At 39.1% G+C, this 21814-nt stretch overlaps 1 long non-coding RNA gene across 1 annotated transcript in view; it reads left to right on the top strand.

Annotated features, from left to right (window-relative positions):
- Positions 1-20189, top strand: part of LOC129658623 (uncharacterized) — a 106104-nt gene extending 85915 nt beyond the window's left edge. The window contains exons 3-4 of the long non-coding RNA XR_008717452.1: positions 527-672; positions 20013-20189. This is a non-coding gene — a long non-coding RNA (uncharacterized LOC129658623). The remainder of the gene's footprint in view (positions 1-526; positions 673-20012) is intronic.
- The last annotated feature ends 1625 nt before the right edge of the window (positions 20190-21814 follow it).

Below are 21814 nucleotides of genomic sequence, written 5' to 3'. Positions count from 1 at the left end.
AAAAAGAAAACAAACTTATAGCTACCAAAGGAGAAAGGGTGGGAAAGGGGTAAATTATGAATATGGCATTAGCAGATATAAACTTATATATATAAGCAATTATATATGGGATTAATATATAATTATATATTGGATTAATATACAATTAAAATAAGGATTTACTGTATTACATAGGGAACTTTATTAATATGCTTCAATAGCCTATAATGGAAAATAATCTTTAAAAAAGTATGTATAACCGAATCACTTTGCTGTACACCTGTAACCAGGACTTCCCTGGTGGCTCAGATGGTAGGTAAAGAATCTGCCTGCAATGCCGGAGACCCAGGTTTAATCCCTGGGTCAGAACAATACCCTGGAAGAAAGGAATGACTATCCATGCCAGTATCCTTGCCTAGAAACCTCCAGGAACTGAAACACAATATTGTGGATCATCTGTACTTCAATTAAAAAAAAAAAAAAAGAAAGAAAATCAGGTAGATTGCCATCAGAAAAACTTCTGAATAAGGAGTTCTCGTTTCTCCAGTGGAATCTGTCTGGAAGATTTCATGACAAGAATACTGAAGCATCAGTAAACTTGAGACATTGACCTCCAAGTTCCCATGGCCTTCCAGGCAACTCCAGAGTCTCTTCTTGAGAAAACGCAGTGCTCACACTTGTTGACTAAAGAAGGTATAGTAATTCGCTTTCCTGTTTAATGTGTCCATTGTCTAAACCATCACCACCATGAAAAAAGAAGCATGCATTCATTACCAATCGCTCAGAACCCTTTTCTGTGCAGCTTACAAACGACAGCACACATCTGGTTGGGTACTTTTGCAGTCAATACTGCCCAAGGTACACAATGCAATGTATGCATCCAGGTATAAAATTTTTGGATGGTAAGAATTGTCATACTCTATTTCCCAGTGTACTCAGCACAGTGCCCTATTTGTAGGTGCTTAAGAAATATTTGTTGCACTGAGTTGAAGTATAGTGAGAAGAGGCATAAGCAGGCAAAGTGAATATCTTGCCAAATCCCTTAATTCCCCAAATCCGCATACTGCCAACAACAAACTGTAAATTAGAACTGCCACAGATATGTTTGAACTTCTGTTTAAATTCCTCCCTAAGTTAGTGCTTCTAAATTTAACACTCCAGTCACATTCCTGGCAGGAGGATAAGCACCAAGATGGAAAATGAGAGAAGTCTAGTCTAGTTCTCAGCTTGGCATCACCTACCGACTCGATACAGAAGCCCCAGGGCAAGGATGCACTGTGCTGCTGCCTCACTTCCCTTGCCTGGCTGGTAAGAGAGAGAAGAGGAGCAAAAGCAACATTTTTAAAGCAATTTAATCCCTTAAAAGAGAATAGAAATTTTACAAATACCCATATTCAACTCTTTGATGACTTTCTGTCATTAACACCATGATAATAAATGATCAGAAAACAGCTTTCAAAAGCAATACAGCAGTTCAGTATCTTAACTCATCAGGGAGTCCAAGCTTTGCAGAAGAGAGGACATTTGATAATTGCCCATATTTCAGGTAGCATGTTTGGGCTAGGCTCATATGAAAACTCCTCTAGGTGCTCACTCTGGGTTGCCTGGACCTCACACTAGCTGTGTACAGGGTGACTTCCCTTTTCCCAAGCAGAGTGGCAGTGCCCTATGTCAACTTACTATGAAATTGAAGATTTCTTCCCAAGCAGGGCTCTGCAATGCATATCAGAAGGTTGGTAATCCCAGAACATACTGGTAAATGTCTGAAACTCAGAATTCAGACTGACTGGGGCCAAACAACCTATCTTTGTTGTTTTTCAAAGTATTGATTTGTTTATTTTTGTCCATGCCAGGTCTTTGTCACTGCAAGCAGGGGCTGCTGTCTAGCTGTGGTCCTCGGCCTTTTCATTGTGACAGCTTCTCTTGTTGTGACTCCTGGACTCTATCCCTAGAGGGATGGGGTGGAGAGGGAAGTGGGAGGAGGGTTCAGGATGGAGGGGCAATATATACCTATGACAGATTCATACTGATGTATGGCAAAATCCATCACAATATTGTAAAGAAATAATTCTCCAATTAAAATTAAAAAAAAAAGAATAGGGATGTGAGATTTCTGGGAAACTTTTTTCCTGACTTCAGATGTGCTTGCATATGGCCATCTACTCCAGGCCTAAGCATAGGGCAGCTGCAGGTAATTTTTCTATTATTCTCCATTTATCCCTAAATAAAGACGGATGCTGATTTCTTTCCCTCTTCTGGTGCCTGTGAGACCTGCCTGGTGTTCAAGGCACACACCAATGGGTGCCAGAGGACAACAGCATTTCATAACAGCACGATCTCTGCTTTTGGAAAGCATCTGAATTACATCATATAAACCTCCTTGCAAACTGTCTCAAGTGGTAGCAGTTCCCAAAGGCAGAGGCGATGCTGCCCAGATGAAGTCCAGGGTAGGCTTTCATTTATGACCACATGATTTACATCGGGCAAAGACAGCTGCAGCATCATAATCACCCTGGAATCAGCTTCGAAAGACTCATAACTCTTTAAATGGGTACAGTAGCATTCAAGCTGTCAGAACAAAAAAGGAATCGTTTATAATACCAGTAACTTCCCAGGCTAAGGAAACAAATAGAGTCCTATGTATACCAGAATGAGACAATCAACCCGCCAATACTATGAACTGCCATGCTTTCAAAGAAGGAGGGGGAAAAAAACCACTTTCAGTATTTCTGTTTCCAATCTTCTTGACTTAAAATATTGATCTGTCAATCGCATACACAGGATTAGAAGTGTAGACAGATCAGACCAAATGCCAGTTCAGAAGGTAAGGTGCTCTATTACTATCAGTGAAAAGTGAGTGTCAGTTGCTCAGTTGTGTCCAACTCTTTGTGACCCTGTGGACTGTAGCACATCAGGCTCCTCTGTCCATGGAATTCTCCAGGCAAGAATACTGGGGTGGGTAGCCATTCCCTTCTCCAGGGTATCTTCCCAACCCATTTCCTGCATTGTGGGCAGATTCTTTACTATGTGAGATTTACCCTCAAAGCTACACTGATTTTTCCATTTTATGTTATCTTAACTGTATTCATGTGCACTCCAGTCCACAAAGAATAAATTCCTGTTTAAGTTTTCCATTCCAGAGGATTTTTACGATACATGTAGCAGAATTCTGGAAATCATCTTCCAAAAGAAGAAACACCAAGTCAGTTCAGTTCAGTTCAGTCGCTCAGTCGTGTCCAACTCTTTGCGACCCCATGAATTGCAGCACACCAGGCCTCCCTGTCTATCACCAACTCCTGAAGTTCACTCAGATTCACGTCCATCGAGTCAGTGATGCCATCCAGCCATCTCATCCTCTTTCGTCCCCTTCTCCTCCTGCCTCCAATCCCTCCCAGCATCAGAGTCTTTTCCAATGAGTCAATTCTTCGCATGAGGTGGCCAAAGTACTGGAGTTTCAGCTTTAGCATCATTCCTTCCAAAGCAAAGACACCAAGTCACTGCTTATCAAAGTTGGAGAAAAATGATTCTGCCTCCTGGGGCTCCAGTCTCCTATGAAGGAAGGTGATGTTGAAAACTCTTATCTTGAATTTGTATGGATTTTGTTCTTTATAAGCCACTTTCACATATTGCATCTGGGAGAGGCAGACACCACTAGTATGTATGCACACATATGCACACAAGGGCATTTTAGGAGCCTTTTCAGTCCCAGATCTCTTATTCATTGACTATATAAAGGTTCAGAAATGCCTATCCACTTCACCACAGGAAGTGGCAATGGCTCTGAGTTTGGAATCAGAAGCCACTTGTATAAAGTCTCATCTTGGCCATTTACTAACTTTGCTTACTGGGAAGATACTTACTCTCTTGGAAGCTAGTTTCTCATTTCTAAAATGGAATTATATGAACCTGATGCTCCCTATGGTCCTTTTCAGTTCTAATATTTTATGATTTGGGGCGATGGCCGAGAGGAGCTAACCCACATCAGAGGTAAGGAGCAGCGGCTGCACTTTGCTGGAACAGCTGTGAAGAGAGACCCCATGTACAAGGTAAGAGAAACCCAAATAAGATGGTAGGCACTGAGAGAGGGGATCAGAGAGCAGACAGACTGAAACTACAATCACAGACAACTAGCCAATCTGATCACATGGACCACAGCCTCGTCTAACTCAGTGAAACTAAGCCATGCCATGTGGGGCCACCCAAGATGGCCGGGTCATGGTGGAGAGGTCTGACAGAATGTGGTCCACTGGAGAAGGGAATGGCAAACCACTTCAGTATTCTTTCCTTGAGAACCCCATGAACAGTATGAAAAGGCAAAAAGATAGGACACTGAAAGATGAACTGCCCAGGTCTGTAGGTGCCCAATATGCTACTGGAGATCAGTGGAGAAATAACTCCAGAAAGAATGAAGGAATGGAGCCAAATCAAAAATAAACACATGTATACCTGTGGCGGATTCATTTTGATATTTGGCAAAACTAATACAATTATGTAAAGTTTAAAAAATAAAATAAAATAAAATAATAATAATAATAATAAAAAAAAACACCCAGTGGTGAATGGGACTGGTGATTGAAGGAGGGTTTGATGCTATAAAGAGCAATATTGCATAGGAACCTGGAATGTTAGGTCCAAGAATCAAGGCAAATTAGAAGTGGTCAAACAGGAGATGACAAGAGTGAAACATCGACATTCTAGAAATCAGTGAATTAAGATGGACTGGAATGGGTGAATTCAGATGACCATTATATCTACTGCTGTGGGCAGGAATCCCTTAGAAGAAATGGAGTAGCCATCATGGTCAACAAAAGAGTCCGAAATGCAGTACTTGGATGCAATCTCAAAAATGACAGAATGATCTCTGTTCGTTTCCAAGGCAAACCATTCAATATCACTGTAATTCAATTCTATGCCCCAACCAGTAACACTGAAGAAGCTGAAGTTGAACAGTTCTATGAAGACCTACAAGACCTTCTAGAACTAACACCCAAAAAAGATGTCCTTTTCATTATAGGGGACTGGAATGCAAAAGTAGGAACTCAAGAAACACCTGGAGTAACAGGCAAATTTGGCCTTGGAGAACAAAATGAAGCAGGGCAAATGCCAAGAGGGTTCTGCCAAGATAATGCACTGGTCATAGCAAACACCCTCGTCAAAAAACACAAGAGAAGACTCTACACATGGACATCACCAGATGGTCGACACCGAAATCAGATTGATTATATTCTTTGCAGCCAAAGATGGAGAAGCTCTATACAGTTAGCAAAAACAAGACCAGGAGCTGACTGTGACTCAGATCATGAACTCCTTATTGCCAAATTCAGACTGAAATTGAAGAAAGTGGAAAAAACCACTAGACCGTTTAGGTATGACCTAAACCAAATCCCTGATGACTATACAGTGGAAGTGAGAAATAGATTTAAGGGACTTGATCTGATAAAGTGTCTGATGAACTATTGATGAAGGTATGTGACATTGTACAGGAGACAGGAATCAAGACCATCCATAAGAAAAAGAAATGCAAAAGAGTGAAATGGCTGACTGAGGAGGCCATACAAATATCTGTGAAAATAAGGGAAGCAAAAAGTAAAGGAGAAAAGGAAAGATATAAGTATCTGAATGCAGAGTTCCAAAGAATAGCAAGGAGAAATAAGAAAGCCTTCCTCAGCGATCAATGCAAAGAAATAGAGGAAAACAATAGAATGGGAAAGACTAGCAATCTCTTCAAGAAAATTAGAGATACCCAGAGAACATTTCATGCAAAGATGGGCTCAATAAAGGACAGAAATGGAAGGGACCTAACAGAAAAGAAGATATTAAGAAGAGGGGGCAAGAATACACAGAAGAACTGTACAAAAAAGATCTTCATAACCCAGATGATCACGATGGTGTGATCACTCACCTAGAGCCAGACATCCTGGAATGTGAAGTCAAGTGGGCCTTAGGAAGCATCACTATGAACAAAGCTAGTGAAGGTGATGGAATTCCAGTTGAGCTTTTTCAAATCCTGAAAGATGACGCTGTGAAAGTGTTACACTCAATATCTCAGCAAATTTGGAAAACTCAGCAGTGGCCACAGGACTGAAAATGGTCAATTTTCATATCAATCCCAAAGAAAGGCAATGCCAAAGAATGCTCAAACTACTGCACAATTGCACTCGTCTCACATGTTAGTAAAGTAATGCTTAAAATTCTCCAAGCCAGTCTTCAGCAATACATGAACTGTGAACTTTGAGATGTTCAAGCTGGTTTTAGAAAAGGCAGATGAACCAGAGATCAAATTGCCAACATGCACTGGATCATCGAAAAAGCAAGAGATTGCCAGGAAAACATCTACTTCTGCTATTGACTATGCCAAAGCCTTTGACTGTGTGGATCACAATAAACTGTGGAAAATTCTGAAAGAGATGAGAATACCAGACCACCTGACCTGCTTCTTGAGAAACCTGTATTCAGGTCAGGAAGCAACAGTTAGAACTGGACATGGAACAACAGACTGGTTCCAAATAGGAAAAGGAGTACGTCAAGGCTATATATTGTCACCCTGCTTATTTAACTTATATGCAGAGTACATCATGAGAAACACTGGGCTGGAAGAAGCACAAGAAGAAATCAAGATTGCCAGGAGAAATATAAATAACCTCAGATATGCAGATGACACCACCCTTATGGCAGAAAGTGAAGAGGAACTAAAAACTCTTGATGAAAATGAAAGAGGAGAGTGAAAAAGTTGGCTTAAAGGTCAACATTGAGAAAACGAAGATCATGGCATCTGGTCCCATCACTTCATGGGAAATAGATGGGGAAACAGTGGAAACAGAGTCAGACTTTATTTTTCTGGGCTCCAAAATCACTGCAGATGGTGACTGCAACCATGAAATTAAAAGACGCTTACTCCTTGGAAGGAAAGTTATGACCAACCTAGATAGCATATTAAAAAGCAGAGACATTACTTTGCCAACAAAGGTCCATCTAGTCAAGGGCATTGTTTTTTCCAAAGATTTGGACTATAAAGAAAGCTGAGACCCGAAGAATTGATGCTTTTGAACTGTGGTATTGGAGAAGATTCTTGAGAGTTCCTTGGACTGCAAGGAGATCCAACCATTCCTTCCTAAAGGAGACCAGTCCTGGTTGTTCATTGGAAAGACTGATGTTGAAGCTGAAACTCCAATACTTTGGCCACCTGATGCGAAGAACTGACTCATTAGAAAAGACCCTGATGCTGGGAAAGATTGAGGGCAGGAGGAAAAGGGGATGACAGAGGATGAGATGGTTGGATGGCATCACGGACTCGACGGACATGGATTTGTGTAGACTCTGGGAGTTGGTGATGGTCAGGGAGGCCTAGCATGCTGCAGTTCATGAGGTCGCAAAGAGTCAGATACAACTGAGTGACTGAACTGAACTGAAGTTCTCCTTTTTATTCAATTTTAAGTTTTCTATATTTAAACTAGGGATCAAAGCCGTGAAACAGCAGAAGTATTTCAGGATGCAGGCTTAAGGGCAGAGGCAGATGCAATGGGAGAGTCTCCAAACCAAGAAAAGCATGTAGAGGATTCCAAGTGGAAAATTGACTCAAGGTGAAGCTTACAATTCCAGAGACTTGAAAGGACAGATCTGGCTGGGAGCACAGGCACCATTTCTCTACCGTCTATCTCAGTTCAGTTCAGTTCAGTTCAGTCAGAGAGTTCAGCAGAGATGGCAGAAAGTGAAGAGAAGCTAAAAAGCCTCTTGATGAAAGTGAAAGAGGAGAGTGAAAAAGTTGGCTTAAAGCTCAACATTCAGAAAACTAAGATCCTGGCATCTGGTCCCATCACTTCATGGAAAATAGATGGGGAAACAGTGGAAACAATGGCAGATTTTATTTTGTGGGGCTCCAAAATCACTGCATTGGTGACTGTAGCCATGAACTTAAAAGATGTTCAGTTCAGTTCTGCCATCTCTGCTTTTTAATATGTTGTCTAGGTAGGTCATAACTTTCCTTCCAAGGAGCAAGGGTCTTTTAAGTTCATGGCTGCAATCACCAATGCAGTGTTTTTGGAGCCCCACAAAACAAAATCTGCCATTGTTTCCAATTTTCCCCATCTTATTGCCATGAAATAATGGGACCAGATGCCATGATCTTAGTTTTTTGAATGTTGAGTTTTAAGCCAACTTTTTCACTCTCCTCTTTCACTTTCATCAAGAGGCTCTTCAGTTCTTCTTCACTTTCTGCCATAAGGGTGGTGTCATCTGCATATCTAAGGTTATTGATATTTCTCCCAGCAGTCCGGATTCCAACCTGTGCTTCATCCAGTCCAATATTTCTCATGATGTACTCTGCATATAAGTTAAAAAAGCAGGGTGAAAATATATAGCCTTGATGTAATCCTTTCCTGATTGAGAACCAGTCTGTTGTTCCATGTCCAGTTCTAACTGTTGCTTCTTGACCTGCATACAGATTTCTCTGGAGGTAGGTCAGGTGTCTGGTATTCCCATCTCTTTAAGAATTTTCCAGAGTTTGTTGTGATGCACACAGTCAAAGGCTTTGGCATAGTCAATAAAGCAGAAGTAGCTGTTTTTCTGGAACTCTCTTGCTTTTTCCATGATCCAGCGAATGTTGGCAATTTGATCTCTGGCTCCTCTGCCTTTTCTGAATCCAGCTTGAACATCTCGAAGTTCATGGTTCACTTACTGTTGAAGCCTAGCTTTGAGAATTTTGAGCATTACTTTGCTGGCATGTGAGATGAGTGCAATTGTGTGGTAGTTTGAGCATTCTTTGGGATTGGAATGAAAACTGACCTTTTCCAATCCTGTGGCCACTGCTGAGTTTTCCAAATTTGCTGGCATATTGATTGCAGCACTTTCACAGCATCATCTTTTAGGATTTGAAATAGCTCAACTGGAATTCCATCACCTCCACTAGCTTTTATTCATAGAGATGCTTCCTAAGGCCCACTTGACTTCACATTCCAGGATGTCTGGCTCTAGGTGAGTGATCACACCATCATGATTATCTGGGTGTGAAGATCTTTCTTGTATAGTTCTATGTATTCTTGCCACCTCTTCTTAATATCTTCTGTTTCTGTTAGGTCCATACCATTTCTGTCCTTTACATTGCCCATCTTTGCATGAAAAGTTCCTTTGGTATCTCTAATTTTCTTGAAGAATTCTCTAGTCTTTTCCATTCTATTGTTTTCCCCTATTTCTTTGCACTGATCACTGAGGAAGGCTTTCTTATCTCTCCTTGCTATCCTTTGGAGCTTTGCATTTTAATGAGTATATATCTTTCCTTTTCTCCTTTGACTTTCTCCTCTTTTCTTTTCACAGCTGTGTGTAAGGCCTCCTTAGACAACCATTTTGCCTTTTTGCATTTCTTTGTCTTGGGATGGTCTTCATCACTGCCTCCTTTATAATGTCACAAACCTCTGTCTATAGTTCTTCAGGCACTCTGTCTGTGAGATCTAATCCCTTGAATATATTTGTCACTTCCATTGTATAGCCATAAGGGATTTGATTTAGGTCATACCTGAATGGTCTAGTGGTTTTCCCTACTTTCTTCAATTTAAGTCTGAATTTGGAAATAAGGAGTTCATGATCTGAGCCACAGTCAGCTCCCAGTCTTGCTTTTGCTAACTACATAGAGCTTCTCCATCTTTGGCTGTAAAGAATATCATCAGTCTGATTTCGGTATTGACTATCTGGTAATGTCCATGTGTAGAGTCTTCTCTTGTGTTGTTTGAAGAGGGTGTTTGCTATGACCAGTGTGTTCTTTTGGCAAAACTGTCTATCTAAACTGTTTATCTAAAGTACTGCATGCAGTAGCACATTGGAGATGCTTAGACAAGCCCCTTGGAAGGACTGATGCTGAAACTCCTGTACTTTGGCCACCTGATATGAAAACCTGACTCACTTGAAAAGCCCCTGATGCTGGGAAAGATTGAGGGCAGAAGGAGAAGAGGGTAGCAGAGGATGGGGAGGTTAGATAGCATTGCTGCCTCAATAGACATGAATTTGAGCAAACTCCTGGAGATAGTGAAGCACAGGAGAGCCTGGCATACTGCATTCCATGGGATTGCAAAGAGTCAGACATGACTTAGCAACTGAATAACAACAGACAAATCCAAGGAATCCATCCTGTACACACTATACAAAACCAGCCATACCATCCAAAATAAAGACTTCTACAAGGCCCTGTAAGCATGAATGAAGACTATATTTGTGTACTTCTCGAAGTTTATCCATCTCAGAAGACTGTCTAGTAGCAGGAAGTTAAGTTATTCATAGGGGTTGGGGAATGATGACTTTTATACTCTTCTTCTTCTTTTTTTATTGCTGTATCACTTCATAGTGGAAAACTTGTCAAAAATCCACAGCAATCAGAAGAAGTGAAGGATTTAGTAGAAAATTGGAAGAACAAGATGTTTTATTGAGAATGCTCATTTGAGTGTGAAGAAAAGGTTCACAAAAGTGATAGAGAAAATTACCTGCAAAAAGAAGCTTTTGCAGAATCAAGTACTTGCAGTTAAAAACTGTAACTGAGGTGTCATGTCTTCAGCATGAGCCTAGTTATAAGAAAGAATAATCAGTGGTGAATAGACTTTGAGGTCTTAGTCTTCCAGAAAAAATAAAGTTAAGCAAGAAGTATCAGGGATAGTGTTCTGCAGGGGGGCCTCTAAAGCTTTAGATTCTTTCTGTTTCTCAACATGAACTCATGAACTTCCCTGCAGTTCTTTTATTTTGGCAAACAGCAAAAACATCAAATCTAGAGTCTGAGTTCAAAGAAAAGTGGATTAAAAGGAAAAAAAAGAATCCTAATTCCAATGGTCAAATCAATAAACTGAGAATGGAGAGAAAATGTCCCTAGGGCATTAGATGGATTTGCATTTGACATGCAATGTTTTGTGACCTGCCTGTATAGAAGGCAAAGATGAATTTTGTGCTGTTACCAAGGAGGCAAGTCTTGTCTGCAAGATATGGTCTGTTTTGGTGTTTAATCATTTACCTTTTCCACAAAAATATTGAAGTTGGGAAAAATCCTTGAAGATTATTTTTCTCAGAAGACTGAATTTACATTAGATTAGAGGAGCCTGAGCATTGGGAGAGGTGAATCGATGGCCCTGGATTTAGACACATTGATTGAGATTAGAAGATGCACCTGGAACTAAGACGTCCTACTCAGAGTCTAAATAGCCTTTGTTTTTTCTCTTTTAAGCATTTCCCAAAGCCACTTTGAGGGCTTTTCCCCTCCATTTTTCCTTTGATTTTTGTCTTTCTTTCTCCCCTCCCTATCCGTTTTCCGATTATTATTTTTTAACAGAACTTCAATTTCAACAAATCACATTGTTTCACTAAAGATTGTACTTTCTTTTTGAGTCAACTGTATTCTATCTTCTTTCCATTTTCAATGATTCTGATATATCCACCAGCGGCAGATTTTTTAAACTTTCCATTTTCAATGATTCTGACATATCCACCAGTGGCAGATTTTTTAAAATTGTATGAGAAATTGGCAGGATTAAGTAAAAGATGTTATGGTACCTGTCATGGGGATTTAAAACATCCCAGTTAAAGTCAATGAAGTGACGATCAAAAATAGATCTGAAGCAATTATAGCAACAGCGGCTCTTGAAAGAGTATGAAATTAATCATGTGGGAAATAAAGTAAGGCAGGAAGTAGCCAGAGAGGGAATCTCTGCAGAGGGACCTCTAAAGCTGTAGACGTTGATTCCTGGATATTGCAGCTTTCATGCGCTGCTAGGAATAATTCCTAGAAATAGTCTTAACCCAAATCCCACTAATACAGGAAGAGTCCTGGGTGCAGGCTCTGGACTCTGAACAACAGTTTGTGTGACTGACAAAATATTATATTATAAAAGGCTAATGTCATCTACAAATTTTAGTTGTCTTAATTATAGTCTGCAGCTGTTATGCAAAGCTAAAAATAATGTTAACTGTCACCATCAAAATGTATTTTTTAAAGGAATGCCTGTACACAGACACTGTGGTGAATGCTTTACAGGCTCAGTAGATTTAAAGGTTCCCAATTTAAAGTGCATGACTGGGTTCTGTCATGCAGCTGGTGAAATTGGCTAAGATCTTAATTCTTTCGAGACAAGGAGATAGGCCCTCAAGGAGACTCAAGATCTCTGAGCGCTTGCAGCCCTTTGTATTAGGTGTACCTTCTCTTGTAATTTACAGTATATTTGCTATGAATTCTCTGGCTTCATTTGAAGGCTTTTCTCTTCTGGGGACCTTGAAACATAATAAATCTTTTCATTTTTTCTTTCATAATAATAGGGTTATTTGGGAATAAACAAGAGGTAAAAAGAAAATAGAGAAAAGTATAAAGTACTAGCTTAATAGTGATTTATACTATTATAAATTACTACAGTAATTTACACTATTATAAATAGCAATTTATGCTAAATATCATAAATATTAATTTATACTATTATAATTATAAAAATAAATAGAGAAAGGTATAAATTACCATCTTAATAAATTTTATTTTAATTATTAGGTTCTTAAATATAGCCTTAGATAATAATCACAGTAAGATATAGAAATGCTCTTTGATGAGAAAAATACCATAAATTATTTTTATTGTATATAAATGACTTTATCACATTCTTTTGACAAAAACTATGGTATTAATGGGTACTTTCAAAATTAAAATACTTGTAATTCATTTTTCAGTATTTGGATTGCCATACGCCACTTCCTCTCCTAAAGCAAAGAAAGAGATCTCTATTTACAATATCAAAATCATTACTAAATAGTAAAAGATCCTAGCAACCACTGAGGTTTCTTTTTTTTTTAGTAATTGTGCAGAGATGATTTTTTTTAATGCAAAAACTTTGCAGCCCTCAGGTTTTTGTTGTATTGTGGACAATGCTGAAATATTAATATGTGGTTGATGTTAATCACCATCATATCAAAACAGCCAGAAGTGTGGATAATTGAATTATTTGGAAGTTATGTCTGAAGAAGGAAATTCCATCTTTGGTTGTTTTGAAATATAACCAATCAAGAACTGAAAACAGCAGAGAAATTTTAAAATATGAGGTTGCTCTTTATTGTATGAAAAACTGAATTGTGAAGGAAACAAGAAATTTATCTTTTAAATATTTTCAGAATGCTATTTTTTTTGTTGTAATATTCATGCACGTATTGTGAAACAACCAATGAAATACAGATAAGCAAACAAGGAAAAATATTTCTTCCTATACTACAATCCTGGCCTATTGGTTTAATAGCACGAGCACTTTGTCTGTCTCCTGGAGAAGCATCTTCTATATCTTGCCAGTGTCGGTGGTTAAAGAATTGTCATGAGAGAGCAGAAGAGGACAGACCAATTTTGAGATAATAAAAATAAATGTCTCTATAAGACTGGTCACCATGAAGAAAGATTCACATTTTGCTTCCTCCACCATTCCAGGGGAGAGCTATTTTTAGCCACAGATTTACTGTGAAGTCCATTAACCAACTAAAACCAGTAACTGCTTAGGGATAATTCTGAATATAGTCTGATGTAAAATATAAATGAGTGTGGGAGTCATCGGAAAAGCAATGTTAGGGAGTCGGGCATTACAAACAGCAATATTGGGGTGGACATTAGGGAAGCAAAAGGAATTGTTTGGGGATTTCAAGAGGGAGGGGATATATGTGTAATTACGGCTGATTCACATTGTGTTGGCAGAAACCAATGCAACATTGTAAAGCAATTATCCTCCAATTAAAAATAAATTAAAAAAAAAAAGGAATCAGTGGTCTTTAAAAGGCAGTTTCAGTCACCCCAGGAAGGTTATGTCTGTGATCAGAGGCTTTCAGATTTTTGTTGATCAAGTTATAGCTTCAGTCGATTATAGTGAGGTTTCCCAAATTTCTGCTTCCCAAGCCTTGTTCCTCTGTCTCAGGTATACCCTACTCAGTCGTCAGCGAAGACTCCCCCAGAAAGCTCCTTGAGGGATGGTTTTTCAGGCACCAGCTGGAAACCTCATTTGTATTGTACTGCTCTTTCTGCCAAGACCCAAGCCTCCACAGGCACAAAAAACCCTGGAGCCTCTCTGCTTTGTATTAAAGAAAGCATTCTCCATCATCCCTCTAATCCACCAAGTTCACACCCAATAATAGAAGCTTCAACTCTGCAAATTTCACAGGCTATACATGTTAAAACTACACTGAGCCCTAATAAATAGGGGACATCTAATCACCTGAGGCTTTGGTGCAGGTGTGCTAAGTCATGCCTTCCCCGGTAGCTCAGAGAGTAAAGAATTTGCCTGAAATGCAGGAGACCTGGGTTCGATACCTGAGTTGGAAAGATCCCCAGAGAAGGAAATGGCAACCCACTCCAGTACTCTTGCCTCGAAAATTCCATGGATGGAGGAGCCTGGTGGGCTATACAGTCCATGGGATCGCAAAGAGTCGGACATGACTGAGCGACTTCACTGGTTCACTGGTGCTAAGTCACATCAGTCGCATCCGACTCTGCAACCATATGGATTGTTGCCTGCCAGGCTCCTCTGTCCATGGGAGTCTCCAGACAAGAATGCTAGAGTGAGTGGGTTGCCATGCCCTCTTCCAGGGGATCTTCCCAACTCAGGGATTGAACCCTGGCCTCTTACATTTCCTGCATTGGCAGGCAGGTTCCTTACCACTAGTGCCACTTGGGAAGTCCCATCTAAGGCTTTCCCCATATCTAATTCTTGAAATTGAATGTATGAAAAATGAAAAAGAGTTCTTGGAGGAAGACAGAGACACGAGGAATGTAAGATCTCTGTTTCTTTCATTTTAAAATTCACTTTTTTGTTTTGTTCTTTTTAGTCGCAGAGTGTACTCTTATTAGGTATTATTCAGTTCAGTTCAGTTCAGCCACTCAGTTGTGTCTGACTCTTTGCGACCCCATGAATTGCAGCACGCCAGGCCTCCCTGTCCATCACCAACTCCTGGAGTTCACTCAGACTCATGTCCATTGAGTCAGTGATGCCATCCAGCCATCTCATCCTCTGTCGTCCCCTTCTCCTCCTGCCCCCAATCCCTCCCAGCATCAGGGTCTTTTCCAATGAGTCAACTCTTTGCATGAGGTGGCCAAAGTACTGGAGTTTCAGCTTTAGCATCATTCCTTCCAAAGAAATCCCAGGGCTGATCTCTTTCAGAATAGACTGGTTGGACCTCCTTGCAGTCCAAGGGACTCTCAAGAGTCTTCTCCAACACCACAGTTCAAAAGCATCAATTCTTCGGCACTCAGCCTTCTTCACAGTCCAACTCTCACATCCATACATGACCACAGGAAAAACCATAGCCTTGACTAGACGGACCTTTGTTGGCAAAGTTATGTCTCTGCTTTTCAATATGCTATCTAGGTTGGTCATAACTTTGCTTTCAAGGAGTAAGCGTCTTTTAATTTCATGGCTGGTCACCATCTGCAGTGATTTTGGAGCCCAGAAAAATAAAGTTTGACACTGTTTTCACTGTTTCCCCATCTATTTCCCATGAAGTGATGGGACCAGATGCCATGATCTTCGTTTTCTGAATGTTGAGCTTTAAGCCAACTTTTTCACTCTCCTCTTTTACCTTCATCAAGAGGCTTTTTAGTTCCTTTTAACTTTCTGCCATAAGGGTGGTGTCATCTGCATATCTGAGGTTATTGATATTTCTCCCGGCAATCTTGATTCCAGCTTGTGCTTATTCTAGCCCAGCGTTTCTCATGATGTACTCTGCATAGAGGTTAAATAAGCAGGGTGACAGTATATAGCCTTGACATACTCCTTTTCTTATTTGGAGCCAGTCTGTTGTTCCATGTCCAGTTCTAACTGTTGCTTCCTGACCTGCATACAGATTTCTCAAGAGGCAGGTCAGGTGGCCTGGTATTCTCATCTCTTTCAGAATTTTCCACAGTTTATTGTGATCCACACAGTCAAAGGCTTTGGTGTAGTCAATAAAGCAGAAATAGATGTTTTTCTGGAACTCTCTTGCTTTTCCCATGATCCAGCGGATGTTGGCAATTTCGTCTTTGGTTCCTCTGCCTTTTCTAAAACCAGCTTGAACATCTGGAAGTTCACAGTTCTAATCCTCCCCAAGACTGCTATTTAGTGAGTGCTTGCTATTCTCCAAGCCCTATATGCTAGACATTTTACAATCAAAGAATCATATTCTTAATATAGATCTTTTATGTCAGAAATTGGTAATAACAGAAGAAGTTAAAAACTAATATTGGAAATAAGGACTTTGATGATACTTCTGTTATCACCTTTCTTTCACATTATTTCCAGTCTTTCACTAACATAAGCCACACTGCAAGATCTTGTGTCTCCTTGTACACATATCCCAGGGTTTGTAATACCTTGTCATCCAGAATTACTGGTCATAGGGTATACACAGCTTTAATTTATCAAGATATAATTTACACTTTTAACCAAAGGTAATTATATAGTATTTGCCATACTAATACATAGATCTAGGCCCCAGAGATGGACATAGGAGTGGCCCTGATCACCTGGAGAACTTTTGCTTCCTATCCCCTCCCTGATAAGTTCAGACTCTACTAGGGTCCTTGTTCCCAGAGGAGGAATGATTCTACCAGAAAACATAGTAAAGGTTTCATTAAATCTAACTATAACTTCTGCCTGAGCCCTTCAACACAACAGACACACACACAAAGAGAGGGACTGTTCTCCTGGCAAAGGTAATCCACTCAGATTATCATGAGGAGATAGGATTGCTACTTATAATATATAGGGACAGAAAGCCATAAGTGGCTCTGGTATTCAGAAGATTCTCTCTGATGCTTCTCTTTCCAGTAACAATCCTAAAGGGACATTTGCAGCAACTGTAGCCTGAAAAGAGCAAGTAACTGGGTCCTCAACCACTCAGGCAAGAAGACCTGGGTTACTCCATGGGGCTGGTAATGTTCATCAGCACACACGCTAGCCAAGGGGGAGGGAAGTCTTGAATTAATGAAGCAAAAGGCAGATGATGTATATCAGTCATGGTCTTAGGACCAACTGTAACTCTTTTCACCAAACCTGTGGTAAATTTCTTCTGAGAAATTGTGACTGGATGGCTCTTGGAAGAAGCAAGGAGAGAATGGAGTAAGCTTAATGTTGGGTCAAATGAATCAGAGAGATGCAAGAGTATATCAGTGTCCTGTGCATCTCATTCTTGCTGACTTCAATGACTGTATCTGCATCTCCACGCCTCTTATACGGGCAGCCCTGAAGTACAAAAGAATTAACACTCGCAGAAGGAGCAGCTCTCAACCAGTAATTCTCTGGCATTTGTGTATGTATCTCCCAGTTCCCTGGCTCTTTGGGCAGTGTTATTCTAATGAAGGCGTTTCCCTGAAGATTTCATCCCTAGCTGTCCACCATAATGGCTGGCTAATTCGTGTGTTCTATAATGCCTACCTGCTACTTCTATATTATGTATGCTACTTGCCTTGTGGCTCAGCTGGTAAAGAATCCACCTGCAATGCAGGAGACCTGGGTTTGATCCTTGGATTGGGAAGATCCCCTGGAGAAGGAATGGCTACCCACTCCAGTATTCTGGCCTGGAGAATTCCAGGGACTGTATAGTCCATGGGGTCACAAAGAGTTGGACATGACAGCGACTTTCACTTCACTTGTCCTAAAATTTTTGTCTCACATCTTGCTTCTGGAAGAACTCAAATTAGGATCTCCTCTGGATGCAAGAACCTCTGTTCCAGCTCTTGAAACTCAAAGTCATATCTCCATATGGGGGTGGACCTATCTAGATATCTAATTTATGATGGAATAACAGAAAGTCAACAATGACTTTGGGTTCCTCTTTTATTTTTTGCACTGTTTCTACTTTTTAAAGTTTGGGTATGTTTAATTTCATTTTCAGAAAGAAACTCAAACAATGAAGTATCAGGTCATTTCTATTACACTGACAGAAATGAGAACATTGGATCCAAGAGTGGGTGGGGTAGGGGGACCTTGGCAATATTCATGTGTTACTGCTAAAGGTGAATATTGGTGAAATTTGTCTGCAGAACAGTCTGGCAGTACTTAGTAAGTTTTCACTTACTCTATGAGACCCAGCAACTTTGTTCCTATATATTAATATATATTCAAAAGACATGTTCAGTGGATCTGCAAGAAGATATGAGTGAGAAAGCCCAGCATAGTGCTATTTTTGCTGGTAGGAAATTGCACCAATGCAAGTATTGACCATGAGAGAAGTAAACGGTAAGATACGTCATTGCTCACCTCATAGTACATACATCAGTACAAGTAACAGACTAATGATATACACAGCAACTTGTATAGATCTTAAAAATGTATTGCCAGATGAATAGAGTAGAAATCACAACAAGATATATAACAATTCTTTTGTGTATATTAAAATATGCGTACAAACAGCAATTCATCTTCTGTAAGAACACACCGACTGCAGTCTATACAGCAAATGCATTGAGAGGGAAGAGGAAACAAAGGAAACAGGAAAGAACAAAAGAAAACAAATGAACAAAAGAAAACAAATGAACAAAACAAGAACCATGCCTTGTGGAGACCACTAATTATAATACACCAAGTACTGACAAATAAGATAAAACTAGCTGTTGGCACCTAAGAAATCTATGTACATATTTCAAGTATTTCTATAGGTTTGCTGCAGATGGAAGTTTGGCACAAGTTTAAGTGTTGGATGTACCTGTAATTCATTTAATAATTTTCATGTTGATAGCTGTTAGTTTGACTTCAGTTTCTTCTATTACAAATAGTGCTGCAATGAGTAGTGTTCTATGCCATGTGCAACACGCATAGCTCTAGTGAGAGAAGCAATGAGATGCAATGATTAAGAATGCTGGGTCCAGTATTGGAGTCTTGGCTCCACTACTCTGTGCCCTTGAACACAACAGCTCATTGTTCTGGGCATCAGTTTCTTGATAATAATATTACCTACCCCATGGAATTATGGTGATAATAAAATGATCTAATGTTTGCAAAGCATTTAGAGTAATGCTGGTACATGCAGCACTCAATCAATGTTATTAATCCTACTGTTTTAACATATATTTCAACAGGGTAAAATAACAGATATGGAGTTTCTTGATTACAGGGAATACATTTTCAATTTTGATACATTTTTTAAAAATTGCAAATAGGCCATTTCAATTTAGTCTACCACCAAATATTCCTGGGAATATAATTTTCCTATACTCTTGCCAAAATCTGATATCTTTATTCTTTTCTCATTCCTTTTCATCTTTTGGTGAATAAAACATTATTTTACATTAAATTTCCTTGATTTTACACATGAGTATTGGACCTTCAAACTTTTATTTGATATTCATTCAGAAGCTGGCATATTAACAAGATTAATCCTGCCCAGTTTTAGACAAAAGAGGCTTCAATCAGCTTTTGTATTTATTTGGCTTATGACCTGTGATAGATTCAACCAGTGCTAAGCTTAGCATGAAGCAGCCCTACACACTGGCCTTACAGATTCTATTATTTTCTCTCTGGCCAGATGGGCTATTTGGGATGTATAAATGATCATGATTATATCATAATGTTGTCATTGTATTTCTTTTCCAAATATTCATAAACATCATCTTGATTAAAAGCAAATCTCTAAAGCTTCTAGAAGTGAAACTAAATTGACACAGAATTATTCAACATTGGATTACTTTAGAACATTGCTTTGGCTTTTAAAATTTTTTGTGACATGCAAAATTTTAGCAGCATAATTTTAATCCAAATGCCTAAATTCTTTTCTGTGACCTTAAAGAAATTTAAATGTTTATTATATTCTTGTTAGAATAAAATGCCAGTTCATGAAGATTTAGAAAATGTCAGCCAATATAGCCAAGGGGGTATTTATTAAGGAAAAAATCGAAGCCCATATAATCCTAGGGTAATTTATATGGGAAAAATAAACTAATGGACTGAGAAGTCACTTCCTGTTAAAATTATCTTTAGCCTATGATGATTTTTTTCTATTGGGTTCCTAGAAGAGTTTGCCAGTAAAAACATTTTTTATTTAGTGTGATATATATTCAGACAGTTCTCCATCTTCTATCCCAGATATAGATTTGAAGCCCAGAGAACTCCTGCTGATTCCATAGCAACCTTCATCAATATAAAAAGCCTGCAGATATGTGGAGAGATAAGAGAGAAGTAAGAGTCAGAGCATGTGTCATTTCATCAATCTATTGTAACGAAGGAACAGGAGTGGTAGCGGAATTGTCAGATATTAGAACCCTTTGCTGCCTTATATTCTCAGCTCACTGCTTTGGGAATTTGAAAAAACTGAAAGACTTCATGTTTCATGTATTTTTCAGTATTAAACCAGGTTATTAATTATTGCTTGCATAATCATTGTAGTAAATGCTTCTATACTCCAAAGTTCAGTTTATATTTTTGGGAGTTCATCTATCTATTTAGTAAAAACCTTGCCTAGAAATAGGGTAAAACATATTAGGAATACAGAGCTTTCACAACTGAAAACACATTGGCCACAAAATCCTTCTGAGTGAAGTTTTCATCTAATGCCCTTGTAATATATGGCAGGTTATGCTTTATGGAGAGTGGTTTAACAGATTCATTTCTTGTTATATAACTGATACACTCTGTATACAGTCTCTGCAATATTGTGATGCAAAGTGCTTCTGGGATAACCCTGTGGAGATGAATTCTCATCAATCTATCCATTGCCTAACTTCTCACTGATATCCCTGGTGAAATAAAGCAGAGAACTCTTCTCCAAAGACTCTTGGTATTAATAGACCATCCAGTTATCTTTTATGCATTTCCTTATCAAGTCTACTACAATAAAGCAGACAACACCAACAACGAAATACACACTTCTCTTTTTTCTTTATTACAAAGCATATTGAAATTAAGATGTTCTGATTATGAAAATCATAGACATAGTCTAATTATGAACTCCACATCAGCTCAAGTCAGGTATTCATTCATTCAGTAAGTGTTTAATGAATCCTGACCATTAACAAGTTACTGTACATTATAGAAAATTTGCATATAAAGAAACAACTTTCCTCAGTGTATCTAGGTGGATAAGTTATGCACTTAATTATTTGTGGTGAAAAAAATAGAAAAAAACAAGTTCTATAGAAGGTTAGCAAAGAACACACCATGGGATGACAAAGAAAGATGAGAATATTTTCCAAATGAAAACACCATAAAGTCCTTTGTAGAGATGTCATGTAGTCTGAGCCATGAAAGGTGGGTGGTATTTCAACATGTTGATATGAGGTAAAACAAGTTTTGAACGTGAAAAGAAAAACTGTGGGAAGAAAGCCCAGAATAGGACCATGTAGAGATTGTGCAGGAAATATCTAGGAATCTGGTCTTTATGGACTAAAGTAAGTGAAGTGGACATATGGAAAGCAGTGAAGCAGGAAGTTGATACTAGATAAGGAGCCTGGTGTGCCCATGCCAACAAGCTAGGGCTTTTCTTGGTCACTGCAGGTATTAAGCAGAGATTAAACTATCAGAATTGTGTTGTACAGAATGAATCTGACTAAGATGCTCAGGCTGGATTGAAATGAGGAGAAACTAGAAATAGTAAAAAGGGAATCTTCTTACAAATGTCAGGAGATTTGTTAATAAGGGCCTCAGCTAAGATAATGCCACTGAAATAAAGACGAGAGGCAGGGTAGGAGAGGAATGTGGAGAACTTTGTACAGTAACCAGATGCAGGCAATGGGAAGGGAAAAAGGACTAAGTGATGCTACTAACATAAGAAAAAGACACAGGAGATGAAATGAGTGTTTGGAACAGAAGCTGACTCTTTCAAGACATACTGAATTTTAGGTCTGGGGAAGTAGGTACATTTACTATTAGGTACTGAATCAAAGGAAGAG

The sequence above is a fragment of the Bubalus kerabau genome, chromosome 8 (assembly GCF_029407905.1).
Source record: "Bubalus kerabau isolate K-KA32 ecotype Philippines breed swamp buffalo chromosome 8, PCC_UOA_SB_1v2, whole genome shotgun sequence".
NCBI classification, from domain to species: Eukaryota; Metazoa; Chordata; class Mammalia; order Artiodactyla; family Bovidae; genus Bubalus; species Bubalus kerabau.
The sequence above is the reverse complement of the archived record's forward strand: the minus strand, read 5'-3'. Positions and strand labels throughout refer to the sequence as shown.